This window comes from Triturus cristatus, chromosome 10, assembly GCF_964204655.1.
Source record: "Triturus cristatus chromosome 10, aTriCri1.1, whole genome shotgun sequence".
Taxonomy (NCBI): Eukaryota; Metazoa; Chordata; class Amphibia; order Caudata; family Salamandridae; genus Triturus; species Triturus cristatus.
Window position 1 is genome coordinate 155,872,637 of NC_140593.1, and position 22,722 is coordinate 155,895,358.

General features: G+C 47.2%; 2 protein-coding genes across 3 annotated transcripts in view; one reads left to right on the forward strand and one right to left on the reverse strand.

Moving 5' to 3' along the window:
• Positions 1-22,722, reverse strand: part of ACAD11 (acyl-CoA dehydrogenase family member 11) — a 366,306-nt gene that overhangs the window by 81,481 nt on the left and 262,103 nt on the right. The gene's annotated exons all lie outside the window — the stretch shown is intronic.
• The window catches only part of ACKR4 (atypical chemokine receptor 4), a 53,314-nt gene that overhangs the window by 7,588 nt on the left and 23,004 nt on the right, over positions 1-22,722 (forward strand). Inside the window, exon 1 of one of the 2 annotated variants that reach the window (XM_085630694.1) lies at positions 15,920-15,980. The exons of the other annotated variant lie outside the window; for it this stretch is intronic. The gene's annotated coding sequence lies outside the window, so the exon portion shown is untranslated. Of the gene's footprint in view, positions 1-15,919; positions 15,981-22,722 lie in introns of those variants that run through there. 2 annotated transcript variants of the gene reach the window in all.

The window sequence follows — 22,722 nt, forward strand, 5'->3', positions numbered from 1 at the left end:
GCCGCTGTTTTCCCCCGGAGCTGTGTCACACTCTTTTTTGAGTAAAAGGGAGGCTGGACGTTGTGTTTTCGCCAGCTTGCAGGTGCTGGCTAAGTGACACGCCCTCTCGGTCTGGAGGAACGCGCCTGACCTGCAACTTTTGTGGTAGTATACGATACAGCGCATACCCCCCCCCCCCGGTGTGTGATTCCCACTTGGAGGCAACTGACACAAGGGGAGAGAGGAGGCAAATTGCGTTTGCCTGAGAAGGGGGACAAAGAACGGACTTACCTGCAATCCGGCTACTGCGGCGTGGGACTACCGTCCAACAACGTTTGGAAGCATCACTTGCTGCTTTGGTAACCCTCTCACTGTAGAGGTTCCAACGGGAGGACTCAGTTGCCCAGCATGCATTGGTGTTGCAGGCAGCGCGAGGTGCCTTACACCTGTGAGGCAAAGGAGGGGCAAGTGACCACGTGAGTAGGAGTGGCCACAGTCTTCTACATCGACATAAGGGACCCCCAGGAACAGCGAGGCAGCTGAAACAGGCACTGATGAGGCCATCAAAGGCTGAAACGCGTCTGCCCAGCGTTTCAGGGACATTGCATTACCAGCACAGATAATCAATAAAGCCGCTGTTTTCCCCCGGAGCTGTGTCACACTATTTTTTGAGTAAAAGGGAGGCTGGACGTTGTGTTTTCGCCAGCTTGCAGGTGCTGGCTAAGTGACACGCCCTCTCGGTCTGGAGGAACGCGCCTGACCTGCAACTTTTGTGGTAGTATACGATACAGCGCGTACACCCCCCCCCCGGTATGTGATTCCCACTTGGAGGCAACTGACACAAGGGGAGAGAGGAGGCAAATTGCGTTTGCCTGAGAAGGGGGACAAAGAACGGACTTACCTGCAATCCGGCTACTGCGGCGTGGGACTACCGTCCAACAACGTTTGGAGGCATCACTTGCTGCTTTGGTAACCCTCTCACTGTAGAGGTTCCAACGGGAGGACTCAGTTGCCCAGCATGCATTGGTGTTGCAGGCAGCGCGAGGTGCCTTACACCTGTGAGGCAAAGGAGGGGCAAGTGACCACGTGAGTAGGAGTGGCCACAGTCTTTTACATTGACATAAGGGACCCCCAGGAACAGCGAGGCAGCTGAAACGGGCACTGATGAGGCCATCAAAAGGCTGAAACGCGTCTGCCCAGCGTTTCAGGGACATTGCATTACCAGCGCAGATAATCAATAAAGCCGCTGTTTTCCCCCGGAGCTGTGTCACACTCTTTTTTGAGTAAAAGGGAGGCTGGACGTTGTGTTTTCGCCAGCTTGCAAGTGCTGGCTAAGTGACACGCCCTCTCGGTCTGGAGGAACGCGCCTGACCTGCAACTTTTGTGGTAGTATATATATATATATATATTTGAGAGAGATGGATGATTAAATAAATTAATCACAATATCCCCAGGAAAGTGCTGCGATATCTTTATTTTGAATATATGTATAAAAAATTATAGCAAGCATAAATGAAAACATACGTTTGTTTAGTGCTTGCAGGTTCATTGCACATTTACTATACTTTTACCCACTGGTGGTCAATTTTAATGATAACAGTTACAACGACCTCACAAGAATGGACAATTTAGCTGGGTTGCATCACTCTCATGTGCAACATACTGCATGCAGCGACACAAAATGCTGCCAGCAGAACACTTAGATCATAACTTGCCTCCGGGAACAAAACCGACATGGCCCAGGCTTTGTCTCCCTGTACATTTAAGGTTCTTATCAATGTCAGCAATTCTAAAGTGCCTTTCTGTGCTAAATACAGGGCTGGACCGTGGAAAATCAGAAAACAAACTGGCATTTGCAGGCAATAACTTTTCTCTCAGGCAGGAGAAATCCTGCTTTTGGCTATTCTCTCAGACTTACTTCCAAGAGACAGACGTACCTTTTCCAAGGCAACGGAGAAGTTGATGAAGACCGCCCACAGCACGCACACGCACAGACACACAGCAGCGTCGGGCCCGCGCCACAGATGCGAAAATACCGGAACCACATTGCACATTGACGAAGATCTGCTCCGTGCTGTGTATTTACAAAACCAGAAGAAAACAATAATTGGCACAGTCTGCTCCACAGAGCCCTACGTGCCACGCCTCTTCTAAAGTGGCTTAGTCACATAACTAGTACAGTAGCTGCGTGGTCGTTGCCGCCGGTTGGTTTGAAATATATATGTGTATCCTTTGCACCGACTCCAGGCTGGTGTTCTGGACAACGTATGTTATAATAATTTTTGTGTCCAAATGCCCTGTTTAATGATCAATTTAAGATGTATGTAAGACGCAAGATGTTGTGCACTAAAATGTATATTTTGTTTTACTGATAACGAACTCATATGAAACGTTTGCAAAATCTTGAGCCTTAAACGAGCTGGGCTTTCACGTGGCTCTGGTTGCAGTCTGCGCTCTAATCTCATGCAAAAGAATGAAAAACAAGCGGCCGCGAAAGTGATCGCGATCAAACATCAAAGCGAAAGTGAAAGTAATTGCGGGTCAAGCGCGACGCGCGCGCCCGCACACATACACTGTAGCTCTAGGCTGGCCTGGTAGCACTTTTTGGAGCCCTCTCAAAAAGTCTCGGCAGACCAGCGCATGCGCTGGGTCAGGCAAGACCTAAAAACAGTGAAACCACCACAAAAAAGGATCCCACACCAGTTTAGAAAAATAGACAATATTTTAATAAATAAAACAAGACTAAAACAACAAACATCCAGTAAGTTAAGCTAGAGATATGAATTTTTAACGAATAATCTGAAAATAGCACCTAAAAGCACCAAGCACCAACAAGAGACATCAGGTCACGCTGGACCGGGACAGAGTCAAAAGTTCAGGCCGACCACAATGGAGCGAGGGCCGGTTACAGGAACTAGATTGGGCCCGCTGACCAAAAGTACCTTAGTCTGGGTTGCGTTGAAAATCCTGCCGACGGAGAGGCTGCGGAGCAAAAAGGAGGGTAAGCGCTGATGTCGATTCACGCGTTGGCGTGATGTGCTGGTCCTGGTCGCGCAACAGCGCCGATGCAATGCGGAGTTTCAGCTTCAATGTCTGTGATGTCGTCGACGGTGATGCAAGGAGTTTACTTGAAGAGCATCGCTCAGTGGTGGTTCCAAAGGCAGAGTAGAGTCTCCGAGCCATGCAAATACAGTGATGTGGCGGTTCTGATCCGTGCAAACAGGCGCGATGCGCCAGTTCTGATCTGTACAGTGGAGAAGATGCTAAGCTACTGGCCACGCAGCAGTGGCAAGGCACATGTACCGTCTCTGCAGCGGCGATGAAGTGTTGAGCAAGCACCTTAGGCCCACTTCCAAGGGTCTAGGACTGGGGTGGCACCACTTGGCTGGGAAGATTCACAGATGGTAGAGTCCAGTTGCAGAAGCAGGACAGCTGGAAGTCTGTTAGGGCCCTGAAACTACAGGTCAGGAGTCTAGCCAACTAGCCCTGGGAGTCTTTCTGGGTTTTGGGGGTCATGAAATGCAGGTCCAGTCCTTCTCACCAAGGCCAGACAGGCAGCAGGCACTACAGCAAGAAAGCCATTCTTCCAGAGCAGTAGTCCATTAGAGTGGCAGTTACTTTCAGCAGCACAGCAGTCCTTCTTGGCAGAGTATCCACAGGTCTAGAAGTGTATTGAAGTTGTAGGGTCTGAGGTCCATTTCTTATACCCATTGCTGCCTTTGAAGTGGGCAGACTTCCAAGAAGAGCCATTGAAGTGCACAGAGGTCCTCTCTTCCTGATCTGGCTCCAGACTCACTACAGGGGGTATGCAGTCCTTTGTGTGGGACAGGACAGAGCCTATTCAGGTGCAAGTGTGAGGCAGTGCTCAGCTCCTCCCTCCCATCCTCCTAGGATGGCCCATCAGGTCACACATACGCTCCCATTGTGTGTGGCTGTCTAAGGGGAATACACAAAGCCCAGCTGTAATCCAACCCAGGCATGCATCAGAGACAGGCTCCAGTCACACAGGGCTAAGAGCAGGAAAATGTCATCTTTCTAAAAGTGGCATTTTGAAAATGTTAATGATAAAACCGACTTTGCTATTAAAGAGGTTTATTGTTACAATTCCATGGGTTCTAAACATGACAGATCTACCTACTCTCAATTAGGAATTACAGTGTACTAAATGTAATAAGGAAGCCCCAATGTTATCCTATGACAGGGGTAGGCCTCACAGTAGTAAAAACGACTTTGGGACTTTTTCACTACCAGGACATGTAAAACTTAAAGGTACATGTCCTACCTTTTACTTACACAGCAGCCTACTCTATGTGCTACCTAGGGATTACCTTAGGGGTGACATATATGTAATAAAGGGGAGTTTAAGGCTTGGTGAGGCGTTTTAAATGCCAAATCAACATGGCAGTGTGAACTGCATGCACAGGGTCTGCAGTGGCAGGCCTGAGACATCTTTACAGGGCTACTTGAGTGGGTAGCACAACCAGTGCTACAGGCCCACTATTAGCATTACAATTGACAGGCCCTGGGCACATGTAGTGCACTTTACTAGGAGTGTATAGGTAAATTAAATGTGCCAATTGTGGCTAAGCCAATCAAACCATGTTTAATGGAGTGAGCACAAGCACTTTAGTACTGGTTAGCAGAGGTAAAGTGCACAGAGTCCTAAGGTCAACAAAAGACTAATACAGCAAAATTGAAGGCAAGGAGGCAAAACGTTTGGGGCAAGACCACACTAAGGCTGACAAGTCTAACAGTGGGTAATGCATGTAGTCTTACAAATTACTCTTGCATCAGTGGGTAGCCAGTTCAACATTTATAGCATTGGAGTAATACAGTCAGATTTTTTAGTTCATGTAAGAAATTGGCCAGCTGTAGGCAATCTCACTTTTAGGAGAGCAAGGTGCGCTCTAGAAAACAAGTCAGAAGGGAGTCACCATAGTCACATCTGGGGAACACCAATGACTGGACTAGTGTCCTAATGTCCTTTTATGGGATTAACCCAGCTTCCGGGTTCGGCGACGCGGGCAGGTTGAATAACCTCCAGGGGATGTCTGTGTAGGAACGAATGTGTTTCTCCCCCTGTGGACGCGCCATGCACCTGATGAGGAGCTCTTTTTAACATAAATTGGTGACCCCCTCTTAAATCAATACATAAGGTAGGGGCGCCTATTAAGGGTTGACCAACATATTTGTTCTCACCCTTGTTCTTTTCTCACCACACTGTAGATAGTTTTTTTCGAGCACACTTCACTTCATTATAGGTCCTGACGAAGCGCCACGAGATCCTCCTGACTCAATGCGCGCGAAACATGTTGACCATAAGAGTCGAGCGTAGCTAGCCACTCATCCATTGTGAGCATATATAGCTTTTACGCCACTCACTCCCCTTTTTAATTAGGTGGTTGACTGAGCCAATAAACTTCAATTTCAGATTAACCAACCTTTTTAATCACTTACATCTACACTCCCGGGCCCTCACACGCATGCACCATACGGCAGGGAACAAAAGATCTCCGACAAAGAGCCCCTGTATGGGTGCCCGTCGGGTATTGCACCGCCGACCCGACGAGGAGCAGAACCCAGATGATGAAGCATGACACCTAGCTTGCTGGGTGTGTGAGGGTTTTAGTTCCACCCTGAAGGGATTCCCTTCCCTTGTGCACCTACATTCACTAGGTTGAAGTCTGAATTGGAATACTTTATTCCCTGTCGACTTCCTGTCCTGCAGGAACTACACATCTTTTGTTGATACAGTCACTTAGGGCCTATGTGTAGGACCTCGTTAAAAATTGCCCACCTTTCACTCTCCTTCCTTTTGTTGAACATTAATTGATGGATCCCCTGTAGTAACCTCAGTTGATAGGGTAAGCTCTGAGCCATCACAGCGATATGTGTTTGTAGATAAAGCTCTTGTCTAGGATGAAGTCAAGAGACCTAACACTGTCAATGATGCAGGTTTGAAATCTAATACTCTGTATGAGTCAATCCATGATTCGGCTGGGAGCATCAAGTGCAATGAGGAAATGAAGAAAAGTTCTGTCTTGAGAAGACTGAGTCTCAGATTGTGAAAAGTCAAGATTTAGGCAAGAGTGAGACATCTGTGGAGTTTGAAATCTTAAAACAACCCGGGTATCATCAACCTATTGATGATATAAGACTCCTGAGTTCTTCAGTCGGGACACCAAGGTGTTCGATATAGTGGTTGAAAACGTATGGAGCCAGAATGGACCCTTTGGGACACCCGTGGTTTAAATGGCAGCATTTGAGAAGCTGTTCAATATTTATCTGCTGGGCTTGGTTCATCTGATAGGAGGTGAACCATCTTAGAACTGGACCATCAATTTCCATCTGTTTCTTGAAGGATCTTAATGAGCATAGTATGGTTCACTGTGTCGAATCCAACAGTAAGGTTGAGGAGGACCCAAAGGCAAGAGTTGCCATAATCCAGGATGCAAACTGTTTCATCCTTTTCTAAAACTTGAGTGGAATACGTCCAGAAGGTTGTTTTCAGTGATATCAGCCGCTGCAGGTAAGAGCGGTGGGCGGTGAGGCCAGGTGAGGAGCGATTTCAAGAGACGACCACGAGGGAAAATTAATGTATTATTTATTTTTCCCAAATTATTATATTATTTAATTTTCCCTTGTAGTCATTTCTCTTAATCCCTCCTCGCCTGGCCCCACCGCCTTTACCTGCAGAGGCCGCGGCTGAGTGATATGTTGTGTGAGTTGTATCGCTGCACTGGATACTGATACAGGGCACCAAAAAGGACATTTACATGTTCTAATGGGACATTTGACAGAGTCAAAGATGATTCCCAAAAACCCAACCAGGATACATTTTACTTTTACAGACCTTTATAAACATAAGCATAGTGGTTGGGGAGGCAGCATTAGAATAATGTGACCGGATGAAAAATGTCTGTGGACCTGGTCACCTGGCCTCTACCAATCTACCATACACCCCAGGCAATGAGTTTACCCTCTTAACTTCCTGTGAAATAGCAGAGGGATGAGGCAACAGGGAGATGTGGTCGTGTTAATATGTTGAAGGCTTCTTGAACAGGAGACCAGCATCTGAATTCCGGCTTTCCCACTTTATCGAGCTGTGGCACCCTGCGCAAGCTGCTTGCTCGCCCTTACTCTGAACGCACACGTATGAATCATTTGCACAAGAAGGAAGGCAGTAGAAACACATTAATAATGGGATTGCTACTGTCTTCCTGCATCAGTGGCTTGTTTTGATCAATTGTGAGTGTTCATTTGATTATGTCACTGAATTCTTTTCATCTTATATCAAAGTAACAGAGACACCAATGTATTTATCTTAATTCTCACTCTGGTGGTAGGATTGGAACCGACATTTATTATTTTTGGTATGTAAGAGCTATTGTAGATTTTTCTAACACTCATTTTAATTTGTCTTTGTAACTGGGCACTGCTGCTGCAAATTCGTTTCCCATAAAAATGAAATTATGAAGAGTTAGTTAGTCTCTGGCTGCATTTGTTTAAGCAAAATTATATGTCACATAAGGATGGTGAACCTGGGGTCAGTTGGGTACAAGGCCTTGAAATCTGGGACTGTACCTTTCTATTTTTTGGGAGTTTTATATACCGTGCACTTGGCCCAAGGGCATTAGAGGGCTTTGATGAGCACCAAAATGCATTACAAGAAGTTGGATTCCGTTTTTTAGGCACGGTGATTTTCATTGGTTTGCCCACAATCACAGGATGTTTAGCCGACGCCAGTACTCGATCCATGTTCCTCAGTTCCAAAGTCGGCAGCTCTGTGGCTTAGGCCACATCGCCTCCCTTAAAATGGTAACTACAGAAACAGTGCTGTGCATGGCTGCTGCTTCCCACAAAGCTTCTTTTGCAACAGTAAGGCATGCAACAAATTCCATTTCACAACACCACAAAAGAATGGGATGGCTTGCCATTTTTGGATAGACTGCCGGCAGTGCCCAATAAGAAACGAAACGTGATGAAAGCTTTACACCGTCCAGATTCACAGCTGATACAAGATAATATAAAAATGTAATTTGTGACAAACAGTTTTGTTAGAAAAGCTGCAATAAATGGAATTACTGCTGGAAGGAAATGTGGAAACATTACATTCCAGATGGCTGTTGTGGAATGCAGGTTCAGCTCGCAAAATTCCCACAAGTCAGTATTTTTTTTTAAGTAAAAAATTGTTATTGTTCGGGAACCCAAACAATTTTTGAGGGACTCGTAGAAAACCAGATACTCGAGGCAGCCTAACTAAAGAAGGTAAGAATCTCAGGCCGGTGTGTATACTGTGCAACCTCTTCAATGTAGCTTCTGGTAAGAGGCAGGGAGCTGCAAAGTGATCTCGGGGTACAGTCTGTGGATGCTGAGAGCAAGGGCACAAAACAGTGGAATATCACAATAATTACTTAATATTTCCTGCTTTGCTCACCTATCTGCTACCACTTCATACTCTGGATGCCAGAGGAAAACCACAGACCAGGAGAGAGGGGTTTGATTTTCGGAGTAATTGCTTAGAGAGGTTTGGAACCAATTGCAAAGTCAAGAATTTGGGCTGGAGCCAGAGGAACAACAGCAGTCAAACTGGCTTCAAGAACTTTTTCTGCTAAGCATTTTACTGTAGGAAGGAAACAAGACAGAAGAATGTGAAATAAACCACTGGAAAAAGTTGATCTTGTTGTCCTTTCCAAATCGAGCAAATGTAGAGATAAACAGAACTTGCAGGTTCATCAATAACACATGCCTACCGGAGACAGCACCGGCACATAGGAGGAATGGGGTTTATTTGTTACGCATGTTTGCTCATCAATAACCCATGCATACCACAGACAGCACCGTTGCATAGGAGGAATGAGGTGTATTTGTTATCCATGTTTGCTCATCAATAACACATGCCTACCGCAGACAGCACCGGCGCATAGGAGGAATGGGGTGTATTTGTTATCCATGTTTGCTCATCAATAACACATGCCTACCGCAGACAGCACCGGCGCATAGGAGGAATGAGGTGTATTTGTTATCCATGTTTGCTCATCAATAACACATGCCTACCGCAGACAGCACCGGCGCATAGGAGGAATGAGGTGTATTTGTTATCCATGTTTGCTCATCAATAACACATGCCTACCGCAGACAGCACCGGCGCATAGGAGGAATGGGGTGTATTTGTTATCCATGTTTGCTCATCAATAACACATGCCTACCGCAGACAGCACCGGCGCATAGGAGGAATGAGGTGTATTTGTTATCCATGTTTGCTCATCAATAACACATGCCTACCGCAGACAGCACCGGCGCATAGGAGGAATGAGGTGTATTTGTTATCCATGTTTGCTCATCAATAACACATGCCTACCGCAGACAGCACCGGCGCATAGGAGGTATGAGGTGTTGTGACGGGGTGTCAGGGACAGGCGGGACACAACGTTGTTTCAAACGGGGTTTTATTGACAAGTAGTGCTTTCTAGATACACGGTCAGCCAGTGTTCGAGATGTGTTTACAGATCTTTAGGCTTTCGTTGGTGGCACTCTCTTCTCTCCTCTCCTCTCCTGCTCCGTCCGACTCCAGGCGTGACATGGGCAGGTTCTCCCCGGGACAAGGCGGTCTCCCAGCCGGAAGGAAACAAAGAGAAAAGGCTATGTCAGGGGATCGTGTTGCTAAGCTCGTTCCCTAACTCCAGGACCGGGTGTGAGGAAAGTCTAACACCAGTGCTTTGACCCCTTTTCCCCTCACGCTGTGCCTATTCAAGTGTCGACTAAGGGAAGGGAACACAGGAAATACCTTTCCTACACCGGCGGTCTGCCTTCTTTGCCTAACCAGCCCGCTACTCGGTCACGTACCTGACCGAGCCACGCTCCTCCCCGGGGAACGTGGCTGGGCGATGCACGGTGTCCCGGGCCTCCTGGCCGTCCAAAGTCCGTCTCGCCTCCTCCTTCTTCGCTCCGCTCCTCTCCGCGTCCTTGCTCGGTCCGCTCCTCTCCTCGTCCTTGTTCTGTCCACTCCTCTCCTCGTCCTTGTTCACTCCGCTCCGCACCAACACTCCTCCGGGAAACGCCGTCCAACTCTCTGCGAGGTTCTTCCTGTTTTGGCTGCTCCCACTCGGTGACGTCATAGGAGGGCGGGTACCGCGTCTCGTAGCCGCTCCACTTAAAGGGACCTGTTCCTTCTGGTCCCGATCCTTGCTGTTGGTCCATGAAGGGGAACCATTCCTCCTGCTGTGGGGTTACAAGAGGAGGTGAGACCGGTCTGGGAGTCCACCACTCGTTATAGTCATAGTCCTCCTCATGTTCCGCACTGTCACATACCTCCCCCCCTGGATTCTCCCGTTCGGGGAGACAAACAGAGCGCGACAGAAAGTCCGCATTCCCATTGTCTCTGCCCTTCCTGTGGTACACCGTAAAGGAGAAGGGTTGGAGGGACAAAAACCAACGCAGAATCCTGGGATTCTGGCTCTTATTCCTGTACATCCACCGGAGGGGGGGCGTGGTCCGTGTACAGGAGGAAGGGTTTACCTTCCAGGTAATAATGGAGCTTCTCAATCGCCCACTTAATAGCCAAACACTCACGCTCTATTGTGGGGTATTTACGCTCTCTGGGGAACAATTTCCTACTCACATACAATAAGGGATGTTCCGCCCCGTCCTCCCCTAGCTGAGACAAAACCGCCCCAATCCCCGTGTCCGAGGCATCTGTGGCTACAATAAAGGGTTTGGTGAAATCCGGGGAAACCAGTACCGGGGAGGTGGTTATGGAGGTCTTTAACTGCTGAAAGGCCTGTAACGCCTCTTCGCTGGGGTGACTCAACCATTTGTTGGGGCTCTCTTTTTTTAGGAGGTCCGTTAAGGGTGAGGCGGTTTCGGCAAATCGGGGCAGGAACCTTCTGTAATACCCGATTAGGCCCAAGAAGCCTCTCAGTTGTTTCTTTGTAGAGGGAAACGGTGTTTCGGTTATGGCCTTGATTTTCTCGACCTGGGGGGCTATGACTCCGTCGCCCAGGACATACCCCAGATACCGGACCCGTTGGAATCCTACCCTGGACTTTTTGGCGTTCACATGGAGGCCGGCTTGTTGTAAGGTTTTCAGGATGATGGACACGTGGTGTAAATGCTCGGTCCAGGATGAGCTGAAAACGACAATGTCATCCAGATATGCCGAACTAAAGGTGGGATACGGCTTAAGGAGGGTGTTCATCAATCGCTGAAAAGTCGCGGGAGCCCCATGTAATCCGAAGGGCAAGACCGTGAATTCGAACAATCCTTGCTCCGTAGAGAAAGCGGTCTTCTTTCGGTCGGCTTCTCTCAAAAGCACTTGCCAGTAGCCTTTGGTCAAGTCAAAGGTCGTGATATATCGGGCATCTCCTATCCTCTCTATGAGTTCATCCACCCTCGGAATGGGGTATGCATCGAAGGTGGATATCTCGTTCAAGGCGCGGAAACCCATACAGAACCGTGTGGATCCATCGGGTTTGGGAATCATCACGATAGGTCACATCCAGTCGCTGGAGGAGGGTCTTATCACCCCTAGCTGTAACATCTCGTTGACTTCTTTTTGGATGGCCTGTCTTCTAGCTGCCGGAATCCTATATGGTTTCTGTCGGATGATTCGGCCTGGTAGGGTTTCAATCCCATGTTCTATCACGTCAGTCCTTCCCGGGGTATTGGAGAACATGGCCGAAAACGGTGCCAAGGTATCCGTCAAGTCCTTTTTCTGCTCCTGGGTGAGCTCGGGATTTACCACTAATTCTTCTAGTGTCGTTTGAGGCTTGTTGTTGGTGGGTACTAAAAAATGGGCAGCCCGGGGAGGTGGGCCGATCCACTTTTTTAACATGTTTATATGGTAGCTTTGAATCTTCTTTGGAGAAACTTGTATGCCGTAAGTGGTGTCCCCGATTTTATGCCTTACCGGAAAGGGACCCTGCCACTCCTTTTTGAATTTACTGCTAGAGGTGGGTAGGAGGATTAGCGCCCAGTCTCCTGGCTGTAGTCTCCGTAGTTTCGTCCCCTTGTCATAATACTTCTTCTGTTTCTCTTGACTTCTTTCCAAGTTCAGGAAAGCCAGGTCCCGTAGTTTGCCTATTTTGGACTTCAGCTGACTGGTATACTCCAATAGCGTCTGATGGTCTTGTTTTTCTTCGGTCTCCCAGGCGTCTTTGGTCATTTCCAATAGGGATCTTGGTTGGCGGCCGTACAGGAGTTCGAAAGCCGAGCAACCGAGGCTGCTTTGCACTTGGGACCGAATGACGTACAACGCTAAGGGAAGCATTTTGTCCCACTCCTTCCCCTCCACGGTTAACATTTTTTTAAACGTGTTTTTCAATGTTCGATTATATTGCTCCACGAGTCCGTCGGTCTGTGGGTGATAGACTGAGGTGCGCAGTTGGCCAATATCGAGGGTGCGACAGACTTCCTTCATCAATCTTGACGTAAAGGGGGTTCCTTGGTCTGTAACGACCTCTTTCGGGAATCCTACTCTGGCGAATAGTTCCAACAGTTTGTCCGCAATGGTTTTCGTATTCGGGGTTTGTAACGGGAAGGCCTCCACGAACCTCGTGGCATAGTCCACTATTACGAGGGCGTGGATGTGTCCTTTACGGGTACGCGGAAGGGGGCCTATCAGGTCCATACCAACTCTTTCGAACGGAGTCCCTATTATGGGCATGGGCTTCAGGGGTGCCGGGGGCGGGCGGTAGTCGCTTCTCTTCTGACAGGTTTCGCAGGTGTTGCAATATCTATCTACATCTCTATAAACCCCCGGCCAATAGAAGTGCCTTAAAACATTAGAGGTGGCCTTTTCCTTTCCTACGTGGCCGGCGGTCAGGTGGCTATGCGAAAAGAACAGTACTTGGTCCCTGAAGGGCTGGGGAACCAATAGCTGGGGTGGGTCCCCTTCTTTTCCTTCCCTATATAACAAGTCATTGCGGATGGTAAACCGGGGAAACCGGTCTTCTTCCTGGGTTTGGTTCTGGTGGGCCTGTTCCCATGCATTGAAAAGGGTCCGATCGTTGGACTGCGCAAACCGAAAACTCCGGTCCGTAATCCAGGGATCGGGACTGACCATAGCCGAAGCTGGGGGGTTGACCTCTTTCTTTCCCCTTATTTCCTCCCGAAACAGGGCTAAGAACCCCGGGTTGTCTACCCCTAGTATAACCTCCTCAGGTAATGTTTCGACTACCCCCACCTTTATCTTTTGTGTGGGATGACTCAGGGGCGTTATCGGGACCAAAGCCAGGGGGTAGGGTTTCACGTCCCCATGGATACACCGGATGTGGACGGTTTTATGTGAGAGATATTGCTGGGGACGGACTAGAGTTTTCCTTACCACTGACTGTCTACAGCCTGAATCTAACAGGGCTCGTACCCAGGTCCCGTTTATTGTTACCCGTACATGAAAGGAGGTCCCCAACTCCGCCGAGTACAGCACGGCTTTAGGCAAGTACCCGACCTCCATGGGTTTCTCTGTGCGTCTCTTGGGGCATAGACGGGCAATGTGGCCCCATTCTCCACAGTCGTAACATTGTGGTCCTTGGAACACAGGTGGGTCCAGGCGAGCGGGTTTGGGACGCCCCCCCTCAATCGCACGTTGGCTTTTTCGCTCCGCCCGAGGCAGAGGACCTCCTTTGGTGGGCTTTTCATTGTCCCCAGGGAAGTATCGGGGTTGGGCTCGCCCGAACTGTGTGGCCATCTCAATGGTCTGGGCTACGGACAGGTTCGAATGTTGTCTGAGCCATCTCTGTGTCCCGTAGGGCAAGGTGTCCAAGAACTGTTCTAAGTATATTCGGGTCATAATATCTTCCTTGGAACTGGATTCGGGTTTTAACCACTTGTCCGCAGCCATCTTTAATCGAAAGTATAGGGTCTTTGGATTTTCCCCTACTCGCCCCTTTTCTCTTCTGAACCTCAGACGATAGGCCTCGGCGTCGAGCCCTAGATGCTCCAGAATGATATCTTTGATAACCGCATATGGAGTGGCTCCTGTGGGATTGGCCACTTGATACGCCGCTTGTGCTTCAGCCGATAACAGGGGAGCGAGAAAAAAAGGCCACTTGTCTTCGGTCCAGCCACAGGCCCGGGCTACCCTTTCGAAATTCGTTAAGAAGGCATCCGGATCTTCCCCTGGCACGTATTTTTGTAAGGAGATGCCGGTTGGATGGGGCCCATGTGGTCGTAGTTCCGAGGTCATCGGTCTCCCGGCCTCGGGAGAGGGTTTTTTCAGTGCTTCTAGCTGCGCCGCCATGGTGTTTTGAAACACTTCCCTGTCCGCCTGGGCCGACGTCATCTGGCGTTCCACGGCCCATCCTAGCTTTTCTTGTCCCTGCACCAAGTGCTGAATGAGGGCCTCCATCGGGTGGCTGATGGAGTATGATGGAAGATCCCACTTCTGACACCAGTGTGACGGGGTGTCAGGGACAGGCGGGACACAACGTTGTTTCAAACGGGGTTTTATTGACAAGTAGTGCTTTCTAGATACACGGTCAGCCAGTGTTCGAGATGTGTTTACAGATCTTTAGGCTTTCGTTGGTGGCACTCTCTTCTCTCCTCTCCTCTCCTGCTCCGTCCGACTCCAGGCGTCACGTGGGCAGGTTCTCCCCGGGACAAGGCGGTCTCCCAGCCGGAAGGAAACAAAGAGAAAAGGCTATGTCAGGGGATCGTGTTGCTAAGCTCGTTCCCTAACTCCAGGACCGGGTGTGAGGAAAGTCTAACACCAGTGCTTTGACCCCTTTTCCCCTCACGCTGTGCCTATTCAAGTGTCGACTAAGGGAAGGGAACACAGGAAATACCTTTCCTACACCGGCGGTCTGCCTTCTTTGCCTAACAAGCCCGCTACTCGGTCACGTACCTGACCGAGCCACACTCCTCCCCGGGGAACGTGGCTGGGCGATGCACGGTGTCCCGGGCCTCCTGGCCGTCCAAAATCCGTCTCGCCTCCTCCTTCTTCGCTCCGCTCCTCTCCGCGTCCTTGCTCGGTCCGCTCCTCTCCTCGTCCTTGTTCGGTCCACTCCTCTCCTCGTCCTTGTTCACTCCGCTCCGCACCAACACTCCTCCGGGAAACGCCGTCCAACTCTCTGCGAGGTTCTTCCTGTTTTGGCTGCTCCCACTCGGTGACGTCATAGGAGGGCGGGTACCGCGTCTCGTAGCCGCTCCACTTAAAGGGACCTGTTCCTTCTGGTCCCGATCCTTGCTGTTGGTCCATGAAGGGGAACCATTCCTCCTGCTGTGAGATTACAAGAGGAGGTGAGACCGGTCTGGGAGTCCACCACTCGTTATAGTCATAGTCCTCCTCATGTCCCGCATTGTCACAGGTGTATTTGTTATCCATGTTTGCTCATCAATAACACATGCCTACCGCAGACAGCACCGGCGCATAGGAGGAATGAGGTGTATTTGTTACGCATGTTTGCTCATCAATAACACATGCCTACCGCAGACAGCAACGGCGCATAGGAGGAATGAGGTTTATTTGTTATCCAGGTTTGCTCATCAATAACACAGGCCTAACACAGAAAGCACCGGCGCATAGTAGGAATTATATTTAATTGTTACCAATATTAGTTACATAGCTCAGGACCACAAAAACCAACCATATGTTTTACAAAACAACAGATTTTTGTGAATCTTGGGCTGTGTTACAGAAGTGCCCCGGTGGTGTAACGGGCGGTTACTGTGCCTAAGTGTTAATTCCTAGATGATTCATATTTTTCACGCCACATGTGTTGCCCGTTAGTATGTGCACACGTGTGAGGATTTCATCATTGAGACACAATGAACTGTAGATGCCTGGTCCAGTCTATGTACTCCATCAGGTTCTCCTACTTTGTTTGCTTCTAGTTCCTTATGACTACCCTAGTTTGTATGTTTCAGGCACACTGCCAATAGACTTGGAGTAGTACGTACTGTAATAATGACAGTTGCACCACTATTGTTCTTCCTTCTAGAGCGGTGCCCCCATCCTGAGCTGTAGCCAGGTTGAGGTGGAGTTCCTTGCTCAGCAAAAGCGGGTAAGAGTTTCTCTTGTTCCTTTTTTCATTTACAGAAGATTGAAGCCATTAGTTATACCACTTCTCCACAGGTTGCACGGATTTGAACAAATGGCTCTGTTTCCATTAGGTAAAATCACCTTGCAGAGCAGTTGGACCATGAACACATCTGGTTCTTGTATCCTTTTTTTGTTTATTCACTTGAGCACTGTAGCAGCAGCATCCGTATAGGTCCTGAAGAAAGCCTCGCCCAACTCAGGGGCATTTTAGGCTGAAACATGTTGACCACTACTTTCCACCATACCACTACGACTTAAATCCATGTCGCTGGTGCACTGTTTTTAATCCTGGCAGAGGGTGCTCCTGGATAAAACATATATTTTGCGCCCCCTAGCTAGTTTTACTTGCACTTCTTGCACATTTTGTATTTCCTTTGCGCTGCGCCCTCGCTCACACTATTTGTTGCTCATCACATGTGGATTTAGAATATCCCTAGAAAATAGATATTTAAAACATCCTTGAGCTCCTCCCTCTCAGAGAGGGGGTTGTAGCCCTCAAAGGAACTAGGTTTTTCCTTTGAGAGGAGAATCCCATATGATGAAGCATGTCACCTCTGGTGAGAGAGGGATTTCGTCCTGCAAAGGGAACTTTCCACAGCTTGGTCTGTGTGTCATAGTCTGTGGCTTACTAATCTCGTATTCACCAATATTCTGCACCAAATAGACCCAAGGATTTTGTACGTGTTTTTTGGGTCCATGGGACCCCCATTGCCCCCTCCATAGGGCTGTCATCAGGGGGCGCACTGACAGCGCGCTTACCTTTAGTTGGTGCACTGTCAGTACAGAGGTACGAAAGGGTGGGTTCAGTAAGTCTCCGCTTGGAGGCCACTAGTGTAGAACTCCCCCATTCCATTATTAATATTAATGGATTAGGATCAGAATCTGTGCGACCCAGGTATTGTGAGTACACCGCCTCGTGCTCTATTCTGCTCATAGCTATAGGATACCTCCCCTCAATTTGAATGAGCTTCGCACTGATCGCAAACAGGACCCCCAAAGGTGGTACCTATAAGTTGATCTCATCATTGTTTCTGGAGCCTCTCAATTTCCTTTTGTGTGAGATGAGTCTGCATTTAAGGAAGGCACAGAGTCAATATCTTTGGGCTGAAGACCCCAACCGTCTGACAATCCAGTGTATGCAGTTATATTTTTGTCAGCATCCCTTGTGAGGGTATTGTCTGACTGCGAGTCTCTGCACTATACTTTCTTGTGTATATGTGATTCTATCATGCTGGGTCCCACTTCCTACCTACTGAATTGAGGCCTTTAGTGTTTGCGCATATAACTCTCGAAGACACCCACCGAGTATGCCATGTGTATTTCACTGCACTCATGTGTCAACTCAAGAACCTATTAAGTCATATCCCAACTCCCCATTCCTGGTGTGAACTAAAGCAGTGTTTCGACCACAAAACGTTAAAAGAGATATGAATTCCAATAACTTATCTAGCTCTTGTAGTAGAGGTGTAGCCTGCGTTTCTGTGCCTCCCCATGCCACCACGCCTTCTGTTAGTGTGCATACCTTTTGTATGCTATAACAGCCGTGAAATGTAAACTGTTTGTCTCTTGTGTGTTGTATCCCCTCAAAAGTTTATTTTTGCTGTTTGGGTCATACTATGTTGCAAGCAGTCATAGGAGTAATCGTAGAGCCCCATTCATGAACAGTGCCTGTGGAGGACACAATGATTAATTTGTAAACAATGTAAGTGCCAGGGCCCACTGCAGTTTGCACCACTCATTGCCACTGCCAGCACCACCATTTGCAAAACCAACACATCTACTAACCATTACACCGTCCAAGTGTGACACTTCAGACAATTACAGGCCCCACAGCTATAAGAATATCCTGGGCAGCAGGTATTAGTAACTTTTAATGTATATTGAATTAATAGACAACTGTTGTTGTGATCACCTCCAATTTAGATAAACAACACCACCCTGTGGCAGACTGTCATAAGTACCAGTGTTGACAATCAAGTACTGGAGCCGAGCACCGGAAACCACCAGCTCAAATTAAGTATTGGTGTACATCATAGTGTTTGACTCTGCTGCTGATGACACCAGCCGCTGGTGGAAACTGGCCTTCGAAGTCAGATCCTATGAAACACATTTGCCCCCAATACGGGCTCTTTCAAACACTGCCTGTTTTTTTAGTTGGGTCTGTTCTCTGTCTGCTGTTATCGTCCGTGCTTCTTTTACTGCATTTTCATAGGTTTTTATCTTACTGCGTTCTTGAGTGCTTACTGTAAGTGTCCTTTACTTTAGATCACTTTCCAGACTTCCTCCGTGAAGAAATGGGCCGTGTTGTTTGCCACCACCCTTAATTATGCGGGGAGATACAACCTGCATTTTAGACAGAGTTGTGGTAGTTGCTTTTTAACAGTCAGAAAATTGGTGTTGGAGGAGCACAGTTATACTCTGGATTTGGTGTAAATTGAAAATATTCCATATGAGTTATTGAGGGTAAATAAAATTAAGGCCACCGCACATAGCTTACTACGGTGGTCTTTATTATCATTTGATTGGCCTAGCCAAGACATGGACCTGTTATGTGACCAGGTCTGGATAAGTATTTGTTCTGGTTAAAGAGAACACCTTGCTCCACTGGGGCGGATCATGAGTCCCAGTCTGGGAAAGGCTTCATGTGGGCTTCCTTGGGTCTGCCTTCAACAAGCGGTGGTCATTCTACAGGGGCACCTACCTTGGAGCAGGATCCTGTGTTTAAAGTACTTAGCAGCAGCTCCTTAGTAGATGTGTGGCATTATTGGTTAAATATCTATACATTGATTGATTTAGACCTATATATAGTATAAATCTTTGAAAAGTAATTTTTTCTCTATAAGTTTTATTTTGTTTTCTTACTGTTTTCATCCTGTTTAGTTGCCCTTTAATGTCTGGTCTAACTTTGAAATTCCAGGATTTGTGCAGCATGAATGTAGTAAGGCTCGAGCTTTCTGACTGAATACTTTAATTATACGTGGCAGTATATCGTGTTTGACCAGGGATAAGGATTACAAAGTGTGTGATAATTCTCAGGGGGGGGCCTAGGAAAAAAACGGAACATTCAGAAATCTCGGTCTTAAAAAACAATTCTGCATTCTAAGCACCATTTTCCTTTTAAAAACTCAGAATAGGAGGTATCTATCAAATGTGGTAAACACAAAACCCTTTTTTGACAAACCTGTAACGAGGGCCGATGTGTTATTTCCACAGACTAAACCATGACGAATACTATTCAGAATTCAGGTATTTCAAAGGATGGTTTGATCTGCATTTCAAACTTGTGCACAAAAGGTCAGGGAGCTCTGAGGGCCGATCCAATGTGTTTACAATTGCCTGGTGCATAAGCAGAGAACATTTCATAAAAATCACACAAGTGCTTCCACTGGCATGGCAAGAGAACTTTCAGAGAAACAGATGAACACACCAGGCTGCCATCCCACAGCTGCCTGGTCATCACTCTTTTGTTTTTCAGAAGCAAAACGCCAAACCACTGTTTTCTGAAAAACTAAAAAGAAGTGTTCTGATGCAATGGGAGTTTTCTCCCAGGTCATGAGACATATTTTTCCTTTCTTCCGATTTGCGACCTTCATGCTATGCGACTGCATGCTTATAGTGCCAAATGTTCCGGAAGAACGAGCTGTCCATGGATACAGAGGTGCAAAGAGAAGAGGAAGTTGCTCAGGATGGGTGTCGTGAACTTTTCGTAACATAGGGCGGGATTTAGATCATGGTGGACGGGTTACTCTGTCACAACGGTGATGGATTGTCTGTCCGCTGAAATTTAAATTCATATAGGATATAATGGGATTTATATTTTGGTGGACAGGACATCTGTTACCGTTGTGACGGAGTAACCTGCCCGCCAAGATCTAAACCAGGCCCATAGTGGCCGCCCCACAACTGAGTGTCAGTGCCCATGGTGGATGTTCTATATGCTATTGTGTATCATTGTCGGGCCACTGGAATTACGTGGTTGTGCGGCCGTGGCAATTTTGGCGTAATTGTAGATTTGCCACACTTGCCACATAATCCATAATCTGCTGCATAATCTGTAGATTTTAACAAAAAAAATAGTTTCTAGCTCAAATGGTCAAAAGTTAGAAAAAAAGCAGCAACATCTGTTGCTGTGCAGTGGACTGCCTTTTGGAAAAGCTGATTGGTCGCTTCTCTGTAGCTTATTGATCAATTTGGGTGTAAACCTGGTAATAGTGAGGTACAACTAATGCCCAGACAGTGTTAACAAGTTTAAAAATGACAAAATAATGAAGTAATACTTTCACAAAATGTGCGGCGTAATGCAGTGTAACTTGCCTTTCCTGGCTGCATAATTTACTCAACCATGTTGCATAATTGGAACCTCCTCTGACGCATAATTCCAGTGGTCCTGAGCATTGTTTATATAGCAGACTCGTACCACTGGTGTTGTCTCGTGGCTACTGCATGCCAGACAACAAATGGAAAAGGCCAAAACGATAACAAGGAACCAACACTCCTTCAGTTGATAAAATCTACGCCCAAGGGAAAAAGTACCAGTCAGAAGCAAGAAAAAGACCTCTTAAAACACGACTAAAACAAAAAGAAATGTTTGCACTGTGTAATTTACAGAAAAAATGACGTCTTGAATGAAGGAAAGATTTCCGCCTCATTCATTTGTGAAAACAACCAGGAAATCTCCTGAAAAATTCATCATGTGAATGTAACCTGGGAACGTTTCTATGCAAATGTTTCTATGAAAACAAAGTGGGGGCTTCACCCATTCTTACTTAGATAACTGAAGACATTGTTTCAACTTGTATACAAATGTGAGTGACAGTTCCAATAATAGATTTTAGGCTGAAAATCAAAAATGCATCTAACACAATTTAACACAGCTACACCCAGATTAGGACAGATTAGGAAGTCACTGAGAAATGTGCAGCAGTCCAAGTGGATCTATTCGGATACTATTGGCTTCTTTTTAGGTCGAGCGTAAGAGTACGATCTCTTGTATACTTCAGTACACATATATTTCTGTGGGCCAAATGCCAATCCTTGCTTCTCATTTGTTTGTTTCAATGTCCTTTAAAAATCCTTGCTTAATAGTGCTCAGACGTAGCTGTTTACATTTTATTCCAGCATTCACCCTACTAGTTTTGTTTGGGTCTGCCTCCGGCTTGTGTTCAAGCACCTTTGTGCGTTTCTCTTCCTAGTACATTTTTACTGCTCCCTGTGTTTCTGCTCCTAGATCGTGTGCACTTTGGCTTGTTAATTAATTGCAACTCTTTGTCTAACTCTTCGGACTCCACCACCCCCCCCACAACATACACGTATGCTTAAGGGGCTGGGCTGTGGATGGCTCCTACGCTGGATTCCAACAACAAGCATTGTGCTGAAATGGTTTAAATCCTTCCTACAGAACAGAACGCAAAGATTCTTGGTCAACCAGGCGCTATCCCCGCCTTCCCCAAATTCGATTGGAGTTCCACAAGGCTCAACTTTATCTCCATTACTATTCAACCTATATGTCCAACTCCTTACAGAAATTCTCGAGAACACCAACATCTCCTATCTCATGTATGCAGATGACACTCAGATCTACATTAAGATCTCTTCACTGGAGGAGATCAAGACGATGAATAATGTCTTAAAGGTGTCATTACATTGGTTAACTAGCAATCATTTTAAACTAAATGCACAAAAACAGAATTCCTATTAATATCCCCTCCAAAATGCTCCGAAGATGTGGAGAAGTGGACCAAACTGATCACTGCGCTAAATTGCACACCTGTACAAGCTGATTTGACCAAATCTCTAGGAATCACGCTGGATAAGAACCTAGACATGCAAGCCCACATCAAATCAATGGTGAAAAGTGCCTGTTTTCACCTGAACTACCTTGGAAAAGTGAAACCGCTCATTACTACGTCAGACCTCAAATTGGCAGTTCAATCATTAGTCATATCAAGGATTGAATATGGTTGTACATCATTAACAGGTCTACCTAAGATCTCCACAGCACCACTTAAAGCCTGTCTCAATGCAACCACAAGACTCATTACAGGTTCAACAAAATACGACCACATTTCTCCACACTGGAAGGCGTTAAACTGGCTACCATATGAAGCCAGATGATTGTAACAGCAACCGTTGTGTCTAGATTAGACTACGGCAATGCCTTATACATCGGGCTCCCCCAGAAACTTACCAATAAATTAAAGGTGGTACTGAACGATGCAGCTAGATTGATCTTTAGGCAGCCCAGAAGGACTCACACCACGCCTCTGCTGTGCAAGTTGCACTGGCTCGCCATCAAGCAAAGAGCAAAATGTAAGGGTCTCTGCATTGCCCATAAAGCTATCTAAGGCCAAGCCCCAGTCTACATTAAAGAACACTTGGAGAATTACGTACCCAGCTGAATAATGCGGCCATCCGGGGCCTGCGGCCTGGCCCCTCCACGGTACAATACTGCATCCAAAGGGGGCAGAGCGTTCTCCGTACTACTCCCACAACTATGGAACCAATTACCGGACTACCTTTGCAAGGAACCTACACTCCTTCTCTTCAGGAAACAGCTTAAAACGGTCCTGTTTAGGGAGGCTTTGGACACAGTTTTAACCCCCTTGTCTTGTGATGTTGTGTAACTGTCTCTAACGACCTTTCGCCCTCTCTCTAAAAAGCGCTAAGAGACCAGACGCACCTACAAGAGTGCCAGCTGGTTCTCC